Raw genomic sequence first — 16,561 nt, 5'->3', positions numbered from 1 at the left:
TTCCCAAACAACTTTCACATAAGATAAAATACTGAAACACAAAACATGTTTATTAATAGACCCAAATATCTTTAGTCCCTCTGTGATAAGAAGCCAAAAGTAGATAAACCTATGTTCAGTAATTAATGTTTCGGGATTTTATCTCACTATGAGGAAGAATATGCTTCTAGAAATTATGAAATGTATTGATAAGTTTGCCAATGTACAGAATGCTGGTGTAACAGTCCACAATTGCTCATTTCTTGGTTTCAATAGAAATTAAGGTTTCTAAGGGTTAAGAATTCTAATCAATGTATGTAATCAAAACTACAAGAAGTAATAAGAAAAATGACTCTGTGTACAATAAAAGTAGGATGTGTTTTGGTAAGAAAAGGTATGGAATGTGGAAATGCAATTTTAAGGGAAAACAGAGTTATTTTGTTTTAAAGCAGAATAACTGGTTGTTTTAGAATGAGAAATTGTATAAAATTCCTAGAGATCTGACATGTCCTGGCATAATATAATCATAATTCTACTTATTATCTTAAAATGTACGTCACAGAAACAATAAAAATTCCTTCTTAACTGCATTATAATGAACTCTCATCAGATATTTAGCCATGGCCACTTTTAAGTCTTTTGACATTTACAGACAGTTATGGTTTTACTCTGATCCAATTGCAAAAGTGCTTCCTCTTCAAAGAGCTTCATTGAAAGAATTCTTACAAGTACAGATTTCTGATAACTTTAAGATCATACCACTGAACTGAATCAGAATTTTCAGAACTCTGATGGAGAAACTGATGAATTCACAAAACTACTGACCCAAGGTCAAGTACTAATCAAGAATTAATTACATGGTGTTGGTGGGAACATAAAGTGGTATAGCCACTATGGAAAACAGTATGGAGGTTCCTTGAGTTGCCATATGATCCAGCAATCCCACTCCTGGGCATATATCTGAAGAAAACACTAATTCAAAAAGATACATGCACCCCAGTGTGTTTGCAGCAGCACTATTTACAATAGCCAAGACATGGAAACAACCTAAATGTCCATTGACAGATGAATGGATAAAGAAGATTGGTATATATATATATATATATATATGAAATAGAATACTACTGAGCTATAAAAAAGAATGAAATAATGCCATTTGCAGCAACATAGATGGTCCTAGAGATTATCATACTAAGTGAAGTAAGTCAGAAAGAGAAAGACAAATATCATACGATATTACTTATAGGCAGAATCTAAAATATGACACAAATAAATTTATCTATGAAACAGAAACAGACTCACAGACATAGAGAACAGACTTGTGTTGCCAAGAGGGAGGTGGGGTGGAGGAGGGATGGATTGGGAGTTTAGGATTAGTAGATGCAAACTTTTATATATAGGATGGATAAAAAATAAGGTCCTACTGTATAGCACAGAACTGTATTCAATATGCTGTGGTAAACCATAATGGAAAAGAAAAGGAAAGGAATTAATTACATGAGAATGAATGAACTGATGAGGATAATTATAAATTTTATGACTTTGAAACATTGCTGATTTTTCAGTGGTTTGTTTTCAGATTTAAAGAACCCCCTTTCTCCTTTCATTTAAGTAATCATAGCAATTTGGTAAAGTATACTTTTGTAAACAGAAATGGTATATATTTATTTTTTTCTCTCTACCTGATCTCTGCAGGATTCAGAAACTCTTATTGAATATTCTTATTTTTTTATGACAATGTAGGTATTTGCAAAAGTTCAATAAGAATCTGTCCTCCTTGTAACAGGACAAAATTGGACAAGTCCTTGACTTGGCTTCTTAGACTAAAGAGGCTTTTAAAAATGTAATAAACTAGGGTTGAGCCAATAAAGACCCAAGGTATTACCAAGCTTTAAGTGGAATATCATATTTAAGAATAGGCATACGGGCTTCTCTGGTGGCGCAGCGGTTAAGAATCTGCCTGCCAATGCAGGGGACACGGGTTTGAGCCCTGGTCCGGGAAGATCCCACATGCTGCGGAGCAACAAAGCCCGTGCGCCACAACTACTGAGCCTGTGCTCTAGAGCCCGCGAGCCACAAGTACTGAGCCCACGTGCCACAACTACTGAGCCTGCAAGCCACAACTACTGAAGCCCGAGCACCTAGAGCCCGTGCTCCACAACAAGAGGAGCCACCGCAACGAGAAGCCTGCGCACCGCAACAAAGAGTAGCCCCCGCTCACCGCAACTAGAGAAAGCCCGTGTGCAGCAATGAAGACCCAACACAGCCAAAAATAAATAAATAAAATAAATAAATTTTTAAAAAAAGAATAGGCATAAAATCACTATTCTTGCTGCTCTTATGCAAATAATCAGGCCAAGTTCAATGAGACTAGGCTTATTTTGAAAAGAAATTCATCTTACTGTGATTAGAGGGGTAATTGTAGAGAGTAAAATTATGTTTCTGTAGAAAACTTTAACACCCCCTTGTGGAGGTCAGATTCATTGTCTCGAGGTTTTGTTATCTACCTGTAAACTGCACTGGATCCTAAATTCTTCTAGTTTCCTCCAGTATCTGGCTACAACCCTCCAAACTAATGTTTCCAATTTTCTTCCACCCTTCTGACTTAGAATCTCTGAGAACAAAAACTGTCCTTTTCCCCAAGCTCTGCAAACTACAGCTGAACGACTTGATACGAACTTCAGAGAAATCATCACACCAGCTCACGGATGGATAAACTTTGTGCCTGTTGTTGTGTGGTCCACTGAGAAAGTTCACTAGAACATCCAATGATATCACCAGAGACATTCAAACTACAAAAGATGCTTCCAGCCCAACATCCAGGAACCCAGCATCCAGAAATCTTCTCAACTGGCTGTCCTCTGGACTCAGAAACTGATCTATAACCTGTTCCAACCCTTATCCTTTGTTTTTCTTTTGTTTCCATAGAAACACGTCTTATTAAATACGATTGCTTGTACCATATAGGCTTAATTTTGGAAACCCACCAGCAACACCTCTTCCTGAAATGAGACTCAACTGTTTAACTGAACTGACCTGCTGTCAGGAATAAGAGACTGGTTCAGTGAGACGGAGACATCTACCAACTCGAACTCTAGACTGTGAGACTTCTTGGAGAAATTTCAAAGGCAAGGAACACAGGGTAACAAACTATGCCGCCCCAAAATGTGCCTCTTTGGCTTATGGGTTATTTTGAGCTGATAAAATGGTTTCAGATAACAGAACTGCTTTAGATTATTTGCTGGCTGAACAAGCAGTCTGTGCCATAGCAATGACCTCCTGCTCTACCTGGATCAACAGCTCTGGTATAGTAGAAACTCAAATACAAGAAATTAGCAAACAAGCCACTTGATTTAAAAAGGTTGATGCCTCTTCAGGTACGTTCTTTGATTTACTTGATACCAACTGGTTTGGTTCATGGGGACCCTGGCTAAGGAGCACACTCAGTCTCTTGATATTATCCTCCTGACATTCACCACCGTAGTCTCCCTGGGGACCTATGTTCTCTTAGGGGTCTTAAATACAAGTTTGAAGCCATCTGATGTACTGTACTCTCTCTATATAAAAAATAGAATACCACTCAGCCATAAAAAAGAATGAAATAATGCCTTTTGCGGCAACATAGATGGCCCTAGAGATGATCATACTAAGTGAAGCAAGTCAGAAACAGGAACAAGATGGACAACGAGAAGAAAAGCAAAAACAATTCTCCCATGGCCCGACATCATAACCTATGAATTTCACGATGACATAAGTCCCCTGAGGGTGATGGACAGTGGCAGTAATACCAAATTGTTGGTCAGTCTCTCATGCATGAGAGGATGACCAAAAGGGAGGAATTGTTAAAGTACTTAAGAGGCTGTTGGACTGAGGTGCCTCTAAGGCCTTGGTAGCTTATGTAAACAAACCAAAACCTAAGCCAGAGTCAACACACTTAAATCTGAGAAAATGCAACTTATGAACAACTAATCAGAGACAGGCTCTCCCAAATAAGACAACTGCTTAAGCTATGACCAGTCAATTTCCTTGCTTTGCTTTGCTTCTGCAACTTCTCTATAAAAACCTCCCCATTAGCTCCTGTCAGTGGAACACTCCTAACCACCTTTGGTTTGGTGCTACCCAATTCAAATAAACTCTTGAATTTTTTTTGCCCACACGGCAGGACTTGTGGGATCTCAGTTCCCTGACCAGGGATTGAACCCAGGCCACAGCAGTGAAAGCCCAGAATCCTGACCACTAGGCCACCAGGGAACTCCCTTGAAATGTTCAGTGTGTTTTTTACCTTTTACCCTTTAACAGCTATGAGTGGCAGAGTTAAGATTCTTTGCTGTTTAAAAATTGTTTTTAAAATGTGGAAATAAAGCCCAAGAGCATTGCATGATCTTCCGGGCCCTGCCTGCCCAGGGCATCTGACTGGCCAGGGGAGCAGAACTAAGCAGTGCAATTGATTAGGGCCCAGACATTGTACAAGCTTGTAAAGCTGATAAGATGTGATGATTTCCTCTTCTCTGTGTCAGAGGGTGGTGGTTTCACTGCCCTGGATCTTTCTTAGTCTCATACCTGAGCAGTAATACCTCTGTGTTCCTTTTATTTCCATCCTCTCTAAAACTCCCTGTGTTTCTTTCTCTTTTGCATCAGCTTTGTCATTCTGCTGGTTGCCTCATTAAGGACTTCAATAGAACCTGACACACGCTGTCTATTTGTAGGAGAATGATATTTTTAACACATCGAGAATGATGCTTTGACAATTCAACCCAGCTGTGCCCAACTTTGTCTGTAACCTTGGGTCTCTGCCATCTCAATCTGGAGCCCAAGCCCTCTCTCCTGGCCCCTCCCAGCCTCTGCCCCATACCTGCCTTGTCCCTGGGAGCCCCGGGCCTGGGCACTTGCTGCAGGGTGCGGTGAGAGGCCCAGAAGACAGGGCTCTCCCCGACTTACTGTGGACTCCATGTCTCATGTCCAGGTATTAAATGTGATTTTTTCCTGTTGAGTTTGGGCAGAGGTCCAAAGGCAAAGATCAGCTCTGCAGGTCACACTAGGGGACTGAGAAACTGACTCTGTGACTCACCCCTCCTCACCCAGAGAAGAGAAAGGTTGGCGAGGCAAAGGAAGGGAATGTCTCTGGAAAGGCTGGTTGGTGTGCTGGGGTGTCACCCCTCCTCCTCCCACAGGGGGGCTTTGGTCCTCTGTCCAAGTGAGGGGCTTCTGAGAAGCCTGTGGGGATCTGGGCACGTGTCCCTGGAGTCTGGGGGATGCAGGGCCAGGTCGGTCTGACCCACACCTGGAAGAGGTCAGGGTGATTGTCATGGCTACACTGGTCAGAAGTAGCCAGGGTGATGGGAGGGACGTGGATACCCACATAGCAACAGTCATGGAGGCAGAGGGTGTGTTTCTGCAGGGCTCCCTTGGACCCTGTGGAAGAGGGCTGGGGGCCCATCCTCCTCCAAGAAAGACTGCCTGGAGAGGGGAAGTCTCAACAGTTGGGTGTGATAAACAACAACTGGGCGGTGGCATTGGCCTGGCCCCGGCACCCCGCAGGAACAGAGTGGAGAAAGAGCGGAGATGCTCAGAGATGCCCACGCCCTGCCCTCTTGCCCTGCCCTCTTGCTCCAGCCGTAAACCTGAAACAGTCAGGGGGAGGGGATTCCGGGGTGAATGAAGGTCTGGAGCTCTAAGGCTTCCCTGAGTACCCGCTAACACCTGAAAGATGACCACAGGATGTGCACAAAATTTCATCTGAATGGCTGGGAAGAGCAATTCCACAGAGCAAACTGAAAGGCTCAGAGGTGACAAAGAGCCGCACTTCCTCCAGCTTGTTTCATACGTTGATGTCAAGTATTTGTGCTTTAGCAGCCGCCCACGTCCCACCTCCCCGCTTCCTGCCCCCAGGCAGCTCCTCCCACCCTGGCCATCCTAAGAATGCCGGAACCAGCATTCCCCGGAGCTGGAAGGGGCTCAGAGGGAGCCCAGGCCTTTGTGATTGTTGTCAGATGAGGGACCTGAGGCCTGGGAGGCAGACTGCACCCTTAGGTGACACAGACCTGCAGTATCCCCTCCTTCCCTTTCTAGAAAGACTGAGACAGAGAGAGCAAGAGAAAGCACCCATGAGCCTGCAGCGGTATCAGACGGGTAAGGTTTAGAAAAGGTGCATAAAGCTACCAGCAGTAAAGACACCCATGGATTGAAGCTCCACTAAGCCAGGGCGCTCACTGACCCTTCCAGATGCCCTGCGGAGCAGGTGCCGTTTCCTACACCCCTGCCGGGTTGGACAGATGAGGAGGGGGCTCAGTGTGGGCAGGAGAGATGCTCCAAATCACCAGCCAGCAGGAGTATGTGGGAGTAGCTAGAAGGATCATGGCCAGAGGCTTCGAGACACACGCCAGGCACCTCCCTCTGCCCCTGGGCCCAGCCCCCAGGCATCTCTCTTCAAGGACCACCATCTTCAAAGTTCCATCCTCCCCCAAAATGACAGCTTGGAGAGAGGAATTCTCAGCAGCTGGAAGGCAGGGCTTAGAGGCATCATGGGCAGAGACGGCATTTCCCTTCTTTTGAAAAGCCCGGGGTGACCCTGGGCTCCCATTCCCAGCAGCAGCGGTGGTCCAAGTGCCCCCCGGAGGTCCCTGAGGTTGCCCCTCTGCCTTAGACTCACATTCCCATCTGAGCTCCCTCTGCAAACCTTCACTGTATCAGAATCCTGTCTTCTGATTCCTAGAGATTTATTATTGCTTTTGAGGGTTTTAAACCATTATTATTCGACCAATTTTGAGATGATTGATTATATGCTCAATTTTTAATTTTGATCCTTCTTAAAATAGCATTCATTAACTTGGCAAGTATTTGGGGCCTGTGCTAGGCAAGCACCAAGCTCTGTGCTAGGCACTCGGGACAGGGCAGGGAACAAGATGGGGGACCCGCCCCTGGAGAGGGGACAAAGGTCAGGTTTTCCAGCCCAGCCCCACTCGGCCTTGGCCCTTTGTCCCTCAGTGTCCATGAGCTTCTTTGAGCAGCATAAGCAGCTTTCAGCTTTGGCTAAAAAGCCAACATGTCACATGTCTACACTGCCTCATCTTTATGTTTTAGAGATTGAATTTGATTTCTCTTTAGGGAATCATGTGATTTCTTTAGCTTCCTTCGCATTCCTCCAATAACAGGATAGAACAAAAGGACACACAAGACCCAAGCTGCTGAGGGTCTCTCCTTCCAGGGTCTGAAGCTCCTGACATCACCCCTTCCTGGGGCGTCCTGCCAAGGAAACTGCAGGGCCCCAGACGCAGGAGCCCCTCTCCCTGTGCCTGGTCTGCATGGTCCACATGGCCCAGCCTGGGACGAGGTCCTGCTCAGCCCTTGAGCACCTGGCTCAGAGGGGCAGTGGGACCCAGCCTGCTTGGAGTCACTCCCACTCAGGCCTCCTCCCGCAGGCCTGAGTCTGAGAGCACAGGCTCCAGGGGAGCCCCCCGCTGCATCCCTGCTAGAAATTCCAGGTTGGTGGGTTTTATAGATTTTGAAAGATGGCTATCACTGATTGAGCACTTTCTAGACACAGGCCTTTCTACACGCTTGCTCGTTTTATTTAATCCTTGCTACAGATGTCATATCTGTCTTTGCTAAGGGAGGAGAGGGGTCCCCAGTGAGGGAGGGAAGAGGGGAGAGGACCCCCGGCCCGAGAGCCGCCAGCTCCCTCCCAGCCTATGCTCGCTGTGCCTGAGCCGGTGCTCCCTGGAGAAGGAAGCCCCCCTCCCACCTGCTTTCCCTCCCCAGACCCACGGGTGGGGGAGCCCCGGCTTGGCACTCACCGTCCACCGGTCACAGGGCAGGACTCCAAGGCTGGGCGTCCCTTCCAGTCCTGCTCTCAGGACCGCTGTCCCCCGTCCCCCCTGCCCCATTCAAGGTGGGCACAGTTTTAAACCCCAAGCCTGCCCCTTCCTGCCCCCTTGTCCTCAGTCCTGCCAGAGCAGTCCTCAGCTCGAGCCAGGTTCCCAGAGATGAAGCGGAAGGAGAAGCTGATGATGTTGCCCAGGTGTTTCTTGCAGCCATGCTGGCACACCTGCAGCCTCAGGGCAGCCCCCTGGGCCGGGCCAGGGGCCTCGCCGCGCCCCGCCATCGCCATGCCTGGCCCAGGGGCCCTTCTCCTGCCCTCGCTCTGCTCAGCCAGCCACAGTACCGGCCCCCCAGCCTGCTCTGTGCCTCCTCTGCCTGCGTCTCCCCAGCTTGGCACTCAGTCTTTCCTCTAGAACCCTCTCTCTCTCCCGCCTCTGGTCTGTCTCTCAGTCTCAGCACCAGTCCTGTGGGTCTCAGCCTGTCCCTCCGTGTCTCGGCCTCTCTGGTCTCTCCTTCTCTCCTCTGATCTCTGGCCCTGCCCTCTGCCCTCTCTTGGCCTTTCCCAGGGCCGCCTGTCCCTCAGCCCAGCCCAGAGCCCCCGGGGGCCGGCTGGTGCCCTGCCGGGGTCAGCCCTGCTCCTGCCCCAGGGCCGGCCACTCCCCTGGCTCCTCGGCGGGGCCCAGTGCTCACTCTCCCTGGAGGCAGAAGGGCTCCTGTGGCTTCCTGGGCTGGGAGGGCGTGAGGGCGGGGGTGGGCACTGCTCCTGAGCTCCCAGCAGCAATGGGGGAGGTGCCCCTGGTGTGATTTTCGGCTGAGGCTGTGATCTCATTGCACAGGGGCCTCATCCAGGTCCTGGGGCTGCTGTGCAGCCAGAAAGGGAACAGCCCTGCTCCCATCCACCCCCTGCCCAGGAGGCTCAGGGGCCAGGGACCCTGGGCAGAGCTGGGGGATGAGTGGGGGCCTTGGCCTTTGGCTAGCTCTTCACCTCTGCCCTCTGCTCACTGACCCCAGCCCCCAGCCCTGCGGGTGCCTCTGTGGAATGGAGAAAGGGGAGATGGGAAGGGATCCCTGTGTTGAGGGGGATAAGGAAAAACCAAGGATGTGACTGGAGCAGGCATTGCTGAAGACCCACAGCCCACATTCTCGGAGCACCCGGTGCGCACAGGCAGCTCGCTAAGGCCCTTCTGGGCATCAGAACAACCCCACGAGGTACGTGTGGCGGAGAACAGCACTGCAGCATTCTCCTCTGCTCTTTCACCTACAGAATTCAGATTTCGTTGGGGGTGGAAATGTGCCCAGCTTGAAAAAAAACGCCATCCCCCGCCTTCCTTGCAGTTCGGGTGGCTCAGTTCTAGCCAGTAAAATGTAAGCATAAATCTTCCAGAGATTTCTGTGAGAGTGTTGCTTTCCTGATGTAGGCATTACCACTTCCTCCTTTCCCCTGATTTCTCCTTTCTCTTGTGGAGAACAAAGCCATGATGGCTGGAGCCAGAGCAACAACTTTGCACCTGTGAGGGAAGAAGCAAAAAACCCCAAAGACCTTGACTCTGATATCCCCAAGCTGCTAAACCAGTGCCAGCCACTGCCTAGCCCAGATTTCTCAGATAGGAGATACATACCTCTGTCTAAATTAAACTACTGTTGTTTGGGGTTTCTGTTGGCAGGCAAGTAAAAACATTCCTTCCAAAGTGAAAGACCAACCGTTGTACCTTGCACTCCTAGCCAGTGAAAGGACGTACACAAGGGGCTTCTTGTGTACCACAGGTGCTGTGCTGCTCCAGACTGTTTCCAGGCACAAGAAAAGGCTGTGCGGCAGGTCCAGGCTGCGTACAAGCAGCTCTCCCCTTGGGCCTGACGCAGCACATTCAGTGGTGCACAGTGTGTCTGTGGAAAGTTACGGTGCTCTGCGGGGCCCAGGGTAGGCCCCGATAGGAGCCTCTGCTTTTGAGCAAAGCCATGCTTTCTTTGGAAGAAATCTCTTCTTCTTTTGACACTACTTCTGGCTCACTCCTGGGCCCTCGGGGAGATGGAAGGCCTGACTGTGGGACACCAGGTGACCCTGAGACCTGAGCTGCCCATCAGGAACTAAGTGTCCACCTCTCCCCCAGCTCTAAAGGGGCATGCACCGCACGCCACCATCACACACAGGTGCTATGTATAAGCTCAGGGTCTGGGGTCTAGAAGGCTCAGGTAGGTGTCTGCTCATACATGGGGCTCAGACCCCCATGGTAACAGCTGCATCACCACCTTCCCCTCAACCCACACTTGTGGCCTCATGGGGAGTCCTAAGACCGTTAGAGGAGGAAAAGCACGTGTATGTAGTTTATAGACAGAGCTGCAAGAAATGCTGGCACCAACTAAAAGTTGACATGGCAGCCCACTCAGTGGGGAGGGGCAGTGGAGAAGGGACATCTTCCTGGTGGGCAGGACGTTGAGCCCATCTGCTTGCTCACGTTGTCTGGAAGGAGGGGTGGCCTGAGGTACAGATGGACATTGACTCAGGGGTGGGTACTAAGCATGCGTTCAGGGGTCGAGGAGGTGGAGGGAAGAAGATTGGAGGAGTGGTGACTAGGAGGTGTGAGGATGTCACAGTCCTTTGTGGATGCTGTCCAAAGGGCAGCCAGGCCTGAGGAGGCACTGAGCGTCTGGTGGACAAGATGGCCTGTCCGTGCACATCAGTCAGCCTGCATTCCTGGCCATGAACAAAGGGCCATGGGGGACTAAGATTACTCACAGGTCCACGAAATGAACTTCCCCTCACCGGGCTGATCTGGCTACCGCTGTTGTCGGGTGCCCAGCCTGCCAGCAGGGTGACAAGCCAGCCACCAGGTGGCAGGTCAGCTCCACCCTGGCAGGGACCATCATTTACTCTTTCTGGAATTGACATTCATTCTGAGTACAGGCCTCGCTTTCTGCCCACCTTGCTTCTGCCAACAACACCGCCCATTGCTGTGTCTTACGCATCATTGTTACTGACTCAAAGACTCCCTTTACAGCAAAGAATTGTGGCCAAAGGCCAGTGCTTACAAGACCCACGGGCCTCCCCCTATTCCCCGTGCCCAGAAGCGGCTGGACTTACAGAACAGTGAAGGAGCCCGCCGTACACTGGTTCCAATGCCAGTGGTGAGGTTCAGGTGCTGTCCTGGATGTGCCACCATATATGGGGCTGCTCCTCCAGCCAGAAGAATGGGTCCAGAACCAAGGGAAGCACCAGCCCCCAACCACATACTTGCAGCATTTTTGCTTCTCATCTGCAATACTTTGGGCTCTGGATAAGAGGTTTTAGATCCCTAAAGAAGAATGCTGGGACTTCCCTGGCAGTCCAGTGGTTAAGACCCCGCACTCCCAATGCAGGTGGCGGGGGTTCGATCCCTGGTCAGGGAACTTAAGATCCTGTATGCCGCACTGCACGGCCAAAAAAGCAAAAGAAGGAGAAGGAGAAGGAGAAGGAGAAGGAGAGGGAGAGGGAGGGGGAGGGGGAGGGGGAGGGGAGGGAGAGGGAGAGGGAGAGGGAGAGGGAGAGGGAGAGGGAGAGGGAGAGGGAGAAGGAGAGGGAGAGGGAGAGGGAGAAGGAGAGGGAGAGGGAGAAGGAGAAGGAGAAAAAGAAAAAGAAGGATGCTTCCCCAAATGGGAGACACCAGTGCATCTGCTGAACTGGAAGCTGAGACTGTCCCCTGACCATCTGGGGCTCCCCACACCACTCAGGCCAACTGACATGAAAGGGCGTTGGCTGGGATGCTGATTATCCAGGGGAGAAGGTGTTAGCCCTACATGGGGTGGAGGATGGGAACTATGTCTCAGACCTAGTGAATTCACCACACAACCTATTCATATTGCCAAATCCAGGGATCAAAGTGAGTGGAGGTGGGGTGGAGTTATAGGTAGGATGACCAAGGGCTCAGAGCCCTCAAGAATGAGAGTTTGGATCACTCCACCATGGGTTGGTTCTTAGCTGAGGGCCCTGTGGTGGATAAAAATGGCCACAGATTTCATACTGCAATTCCACGGAAAGGTAGTCTATTTCCCCTCCCCTAGGCTGAGCCTATGATTGTTTTGACCAATAGCATGCAGCAGAAGTGATGCTGTGTGAGTTCTAGAGCCTCAGCCTCAAGAACTCTCTGCCTTACTTATTGGAACACCCCTTCCTGGAAGTCAGCCATCTTGTACCTGAGTCCACCATGCTGTGAGGGTGCTCAAGCAGCCATATGGAGAAAGACAGGCACTGAGGCACCAGACGTGTGGGTGGAACCTTCCTGAACCTCCCAGTCCAGCCCAGTCACCAGCTAAGCAAAGGCAAGTGAGTAATCACAACTGATGCCATGTGCAGTAGAAGAACCATCCGGGGGGAAGGTAGGGGGGGCCCGCCCAAATGCCTGACCCACAGAATTGGGAGAAGAAAATGGTGGTTGTTCTAAGCCACTACATTTGGGGGTATTTCGTTAGGTAACAAAAGGTAACTGAAGCATCTCTCCTTCACACTGGGGGGTGCTGAACTCTCCAGAGAAATCCTCTTCACAAATCATGTTCCCGCCAGGCTCTAACCATTCAACTTTCTATACTTTTGATAAGGGTAAAAGCTTCAAAAGCCATGTACAGTTTTCAGATAAATCCTTGAAAATTTGCACCTGATCTGGCATCTCACTTTGAAACATGATGTTGAGTATATCTTGGTGCTTCAAACACATTAAAATTCTGTTAGGGACTTCCCTCCTGGTCCAGTGGTAAAGAATCTGCCTTCCAATGCAGGGGACGTGGGTTCGATCCCTGGTCAGGGAGCTAAGATCCCATGTGCCTCGGGGCAACGAAGCCCACGCACCACAAGCGCCTCAATGAGAGAGCTCGCGTGCCGCAAACTACAGAGCCCCGGCGCCACAACTAGAGAGAGAGAACGCTCACGCCGCACCTAGAGAGAAGCCCGAGCGCCACAACGAAAGATCCCACGTGCCTCAACGGAGATCCCGTGTGCCGCAACTAAGACCCAACACAGCCAAATAAATAAATAAATAATTTTCTTAATTAAAAAAAAATCCTGTTAGTATATAGTTTTATATCCTTATGTATTATAGACAAGCTAATTTACCTTTTCATCCCCGTACCTTTCTACTACCACTCTTTTTTTTTTAACATCTTTATTGGAGTATAATTGCTTTACAACGTTGTGCTAGTTTCTGCTGTATAACAAAGTGAGTCAGCTATATGCATACATATATCCCCATATCCCCTCCCTCTTGCGTCTCCCTCCCACCCTTCCTATCCCACCCCTCTAGGTGGTCACAAAGCACCAAGCTGATCTCCCAGTGCCATGCGGCTGCTTCCCACTAGCTATCTGTTTCACATTTGGTATCTACTACCACTCTTTTATCATGCGTGCTAGTGGTGGTGGTGGTGACTTTATGATTTTACATGGAGGTGACAAAACCCCAGGAGAAATGAGTATCTCCCAGAGATGGAGGCGGTGGCTGAGAATCTGGGTCTCCACTTTGGGGGAAGGCGCAGGAATGTGTCCCTTTGCGTGGGGAATGGTCACACCGTGTCACACAGGAGCATGTGGCTGCAGCTCCGGCGTCCCTACCGGAATGGGCTGGGACGTGGGGCGTTTCCCATAGCAGCAGGCAGGGCCCTGGCCTTGTCACATCCAGGCCTCCTTCTCTGGTCCTGTAGTTTCTGCAGACTTCCCAACAGCCGAGAGTAAATGCCTCTCTGCTTAAACCAGCCAGCCTGGATTCAGGCGTCTGACACGAAGACCCCAGGTTACTGTGTGGGTGATATCATTATTCCAGGCTTACAGTTAAAGGCACCCAGTCCCACTGTCCTCATGGGAGCCAGACTTGAGAAGTGGGTCTGTCCGGTTGGTGGCTCAGCCGTGCCCCTGGAGAGGGGGCCTGACATTCTGATGTCAGAAGGACATCACCCAGAAGGACTTTCAGGTGCCGGGGAGATAAGCAGAGCAGCTCAGAGTGCCAGCCTCTGGGTCACTGAGGATGGCCTCCCAGCGCTGGGGAGGGATGCACTTCTGGGGCCATGCCAACAGCTCTGAGCGGCCCGGTCCCAGGCCCACCCATCTTAAAAGGCCACCGCTGCTGACTGGCTCCCGACTCCATGCTGGGGCTTTTACAGCCCAGGAGTGACCCCCAGGGCGCAGCAGCAGCAGCTGGCCTGGCCCCCTGTCCTGGTGCCACCCGGTCCCTGAGTCCCGCCCACTCCTTGCCGAGTTGCCGAGGCTCAGGCCACCCTCGTGTTCCACTGGGCCACGCTCCTCGGGTCCTGCTCTAAGATGTCCCAGAAATCTGTGGCTCAGGCCGCTTCTGCTGAATGGAAACCACCCCTACCGCCAACAAGGGTGCAGTGTCCCGGCCACCTGCCCGCCTTCCGCAGGCGCCAGCCCAGGACACCCAGCTGGGCCAGGCTGAGCGTGGGGACAGAGCCACACTGAATGGCACGATTGTCCTCTGCACCCAGAGCCCCGGGAGGCTCCTGAGGAGCCGAGGCACCTCGTCTGCACACGGCTGATCATTTCACGAGCACACGGAGCCCTTGGTGTGAGCAAGGTGTCCTCAAGGGATGTGATGGGACTGCAGAGCGATGCTCAGTGGAGAGAGGGGTGCACTGGGGTCCCGGCTCCTCTGCCAAGGAGGGTGGCTGCAGCCTCCGCAGATCCCAAGCCCCGCCTTCCCGCAGCTCCCGAGAGAAAAGTCAGGGAAGACGCACATCAGGGTGGGCGCCCTGCCCGCAGCACATGGAAGACGCTCCAGGTCAGAGACCTCGCTCAGCCCCTGACCCGTGGGACCCGCTGACTCGTGTGACCTTCTTGAGGGTCTGTCTGCTCTTTTACTTTTAGTAAAACACAGTGACCCTCCGTGCCAGCCTCACACAACTAAGGATTGCGTTTTCCTTGTTCCACATGGCCTGGCAGGGTGTCTGGTAAACATGTCACCAGGGGAATGGGCAGGGCTGGGCAGAGCCCTTGGTGGTGTCCTGGGCCCTGCACCCCTTCCCCACCCCCACTGCTGCATGGCCGTGACCAGCCATTCAGCAAAGGCTTCCACACGGCTCTAGAAGGAGCTGACGGGAATAGACGCTGCCATCTAGGAGCCCACTGAGCTAAAGGTGGGACCTGTGGGCGTGGTCCCCTCAGCCCTGTTTCCTCTCGTTGTGACCCCAGACACACCCAGCCTGCCCCCCGGGCTTGCTCTTCCCCGTGTCCACGCACACTCAGGTGTGCAAAAGGCCTCAGCAAGGGGGGCACACGACACCCCAGCCCCATCCTGAAGACCACCGTGTGCCAGATGTTTCTGCTGGAAGTTGGAAGCTGGAGCCAGGGCTCAGCAGGAGAGAGGCCTGGGAGTGGGGTGGGTGCTGGATGCCGAGGACCGGGGAGGGAGAGACAGACACCGGGGTCAGGGAGGGGTTGCAAGATCCACAGGAGGAAAAGGAGGAGCCTGAGCTGCTGCCAAGAAGACCCTGGAGATGCAGGCCGGTAAGAATTTGAGCCTCGAATGAATGGAGAAAGATGTGGTGTACACATATATGCAATGGAATACTACTCAGCCATAAAAAAGAACGAAATAATGCCATTTGCAGCAACATGGATGGACCTGGAGATTATCGCACTAAGTGAAGTAAGTCAGACAAAGACAAATACCATGTGATATCACTTATATGTGGAATCTAAAATACGACACAAACGAACTTATCTACAAAACAGAAAGAGAATCACAGACATAGAGAACAGACTTGTGGTTGCTGAGGGGGGAGGTGGGGTGAAGGAGCGAGGGATTGGGAGGTTGGGATTAGCAGATGGAAACTAGTATATATAGAATGGATAAACAAGGTCCTACGGTAGAGCACAGGGAACTCCTGTGATAAAACATAATGGAAAGAATATGAAAAAGAGTATATATATATATGTATAACTGAGTCACTTTGCTGTACAGCAGAAAGTAACACAACATGGTAAATCAACTATACTTGAATAAAATTGGTGGTGGTGTGATGAATTGGGCGATTGGGATTGACATGTATACGCTGATGTGTATAAAACTGATGACTAATAAGAACCTGCTGTATAAAAATAAATAAGTAAAGAAATAAAATAAAATTCTTCAGATCGTAAATCTAAAAAAAAAAAAAAAAAGAATCTGGGCCTCCAGAGAGGCGAGGCTGGGTCCATCAGAGCACACCCGAGCCCGTCGGGCGCACAAGGCCGGCCACACGAGGGCGCCACGGCTCACCTCTGCTCCCTGTTCCTACCCTAATGGAAAACAATTGCTTTTACTCTGCTGCAGAATAACAGCCCTGTGAAGATGTGAGCTTCCCAGTTAAGCTGTTTGTATGAAATTGTAGTAACCTCATGTTTCTGCGTCGTCCCAAGAAGCTGGAGAGAGAGAGCGCACATGGACCCCACAAGTGTATTCACAGGCCCCAGGGCCTCCACGGAGGCTGCTCTGGGTAACGGAACGGTCAGAAAAGGGTGACGGAGCAGCACAGGGGGCAGGGGCTCAGGGAAGCAGAAGGCAGGGGACTGGAATCATGCTGGGAGCGCCCTAGAGTGGGTGTGCAGGTAAAGGACAGGGGCCTGGCCTGCACATACTGCTGGCGCCACCCCCATCAAGCCTGGGAGGCTGGGGCCATGAATATACCCATTCTCCAGGCAAGGGGCCTGAGGCTCCCTGGAAAACACAGTGTCTGAGACAATGAAAAAGACACAGCTGTCAGGGTCCAAGTCTGCACCTTTTCCTTAAAGTCAAAGAGGCAGAGTCTCATG

The 16,561-nt window shown here is 50.8% G+C and overlaps 1 protein-coding gene across 1 annotated transcript in view; it reads right to left on the bottom strand.

The window, feature by feature from the left end:
* KCNIP3 (potassium voltage-gated channel interacting protein 3) overlaps positions 1–16,561 on the bottom strand; it is a gene marked incomplete at both ends in the record, with an annotated part of 91,379 nt that overhangs the window by 59,860 nt on the left and 14,958 nt on the right.

The sequence above is a fragment of the Mesoplodon bidens genome, assembly GCF_964165515.1.
Source record: "Mesoplodon bidens genome assembly, chromosome: 14".
Classification (NCBI taxonomy): Eukaryota; Metazoa; Chordata; class Mammalia; order Artiodactyla; family Ziphiidae; genus Mesoplodon; species Mesoplodon bidens.
Note: the sequence above shows the minus strand (reverse complement) of the source record. Positions and strands in the feature narration are given on the sequence as shown.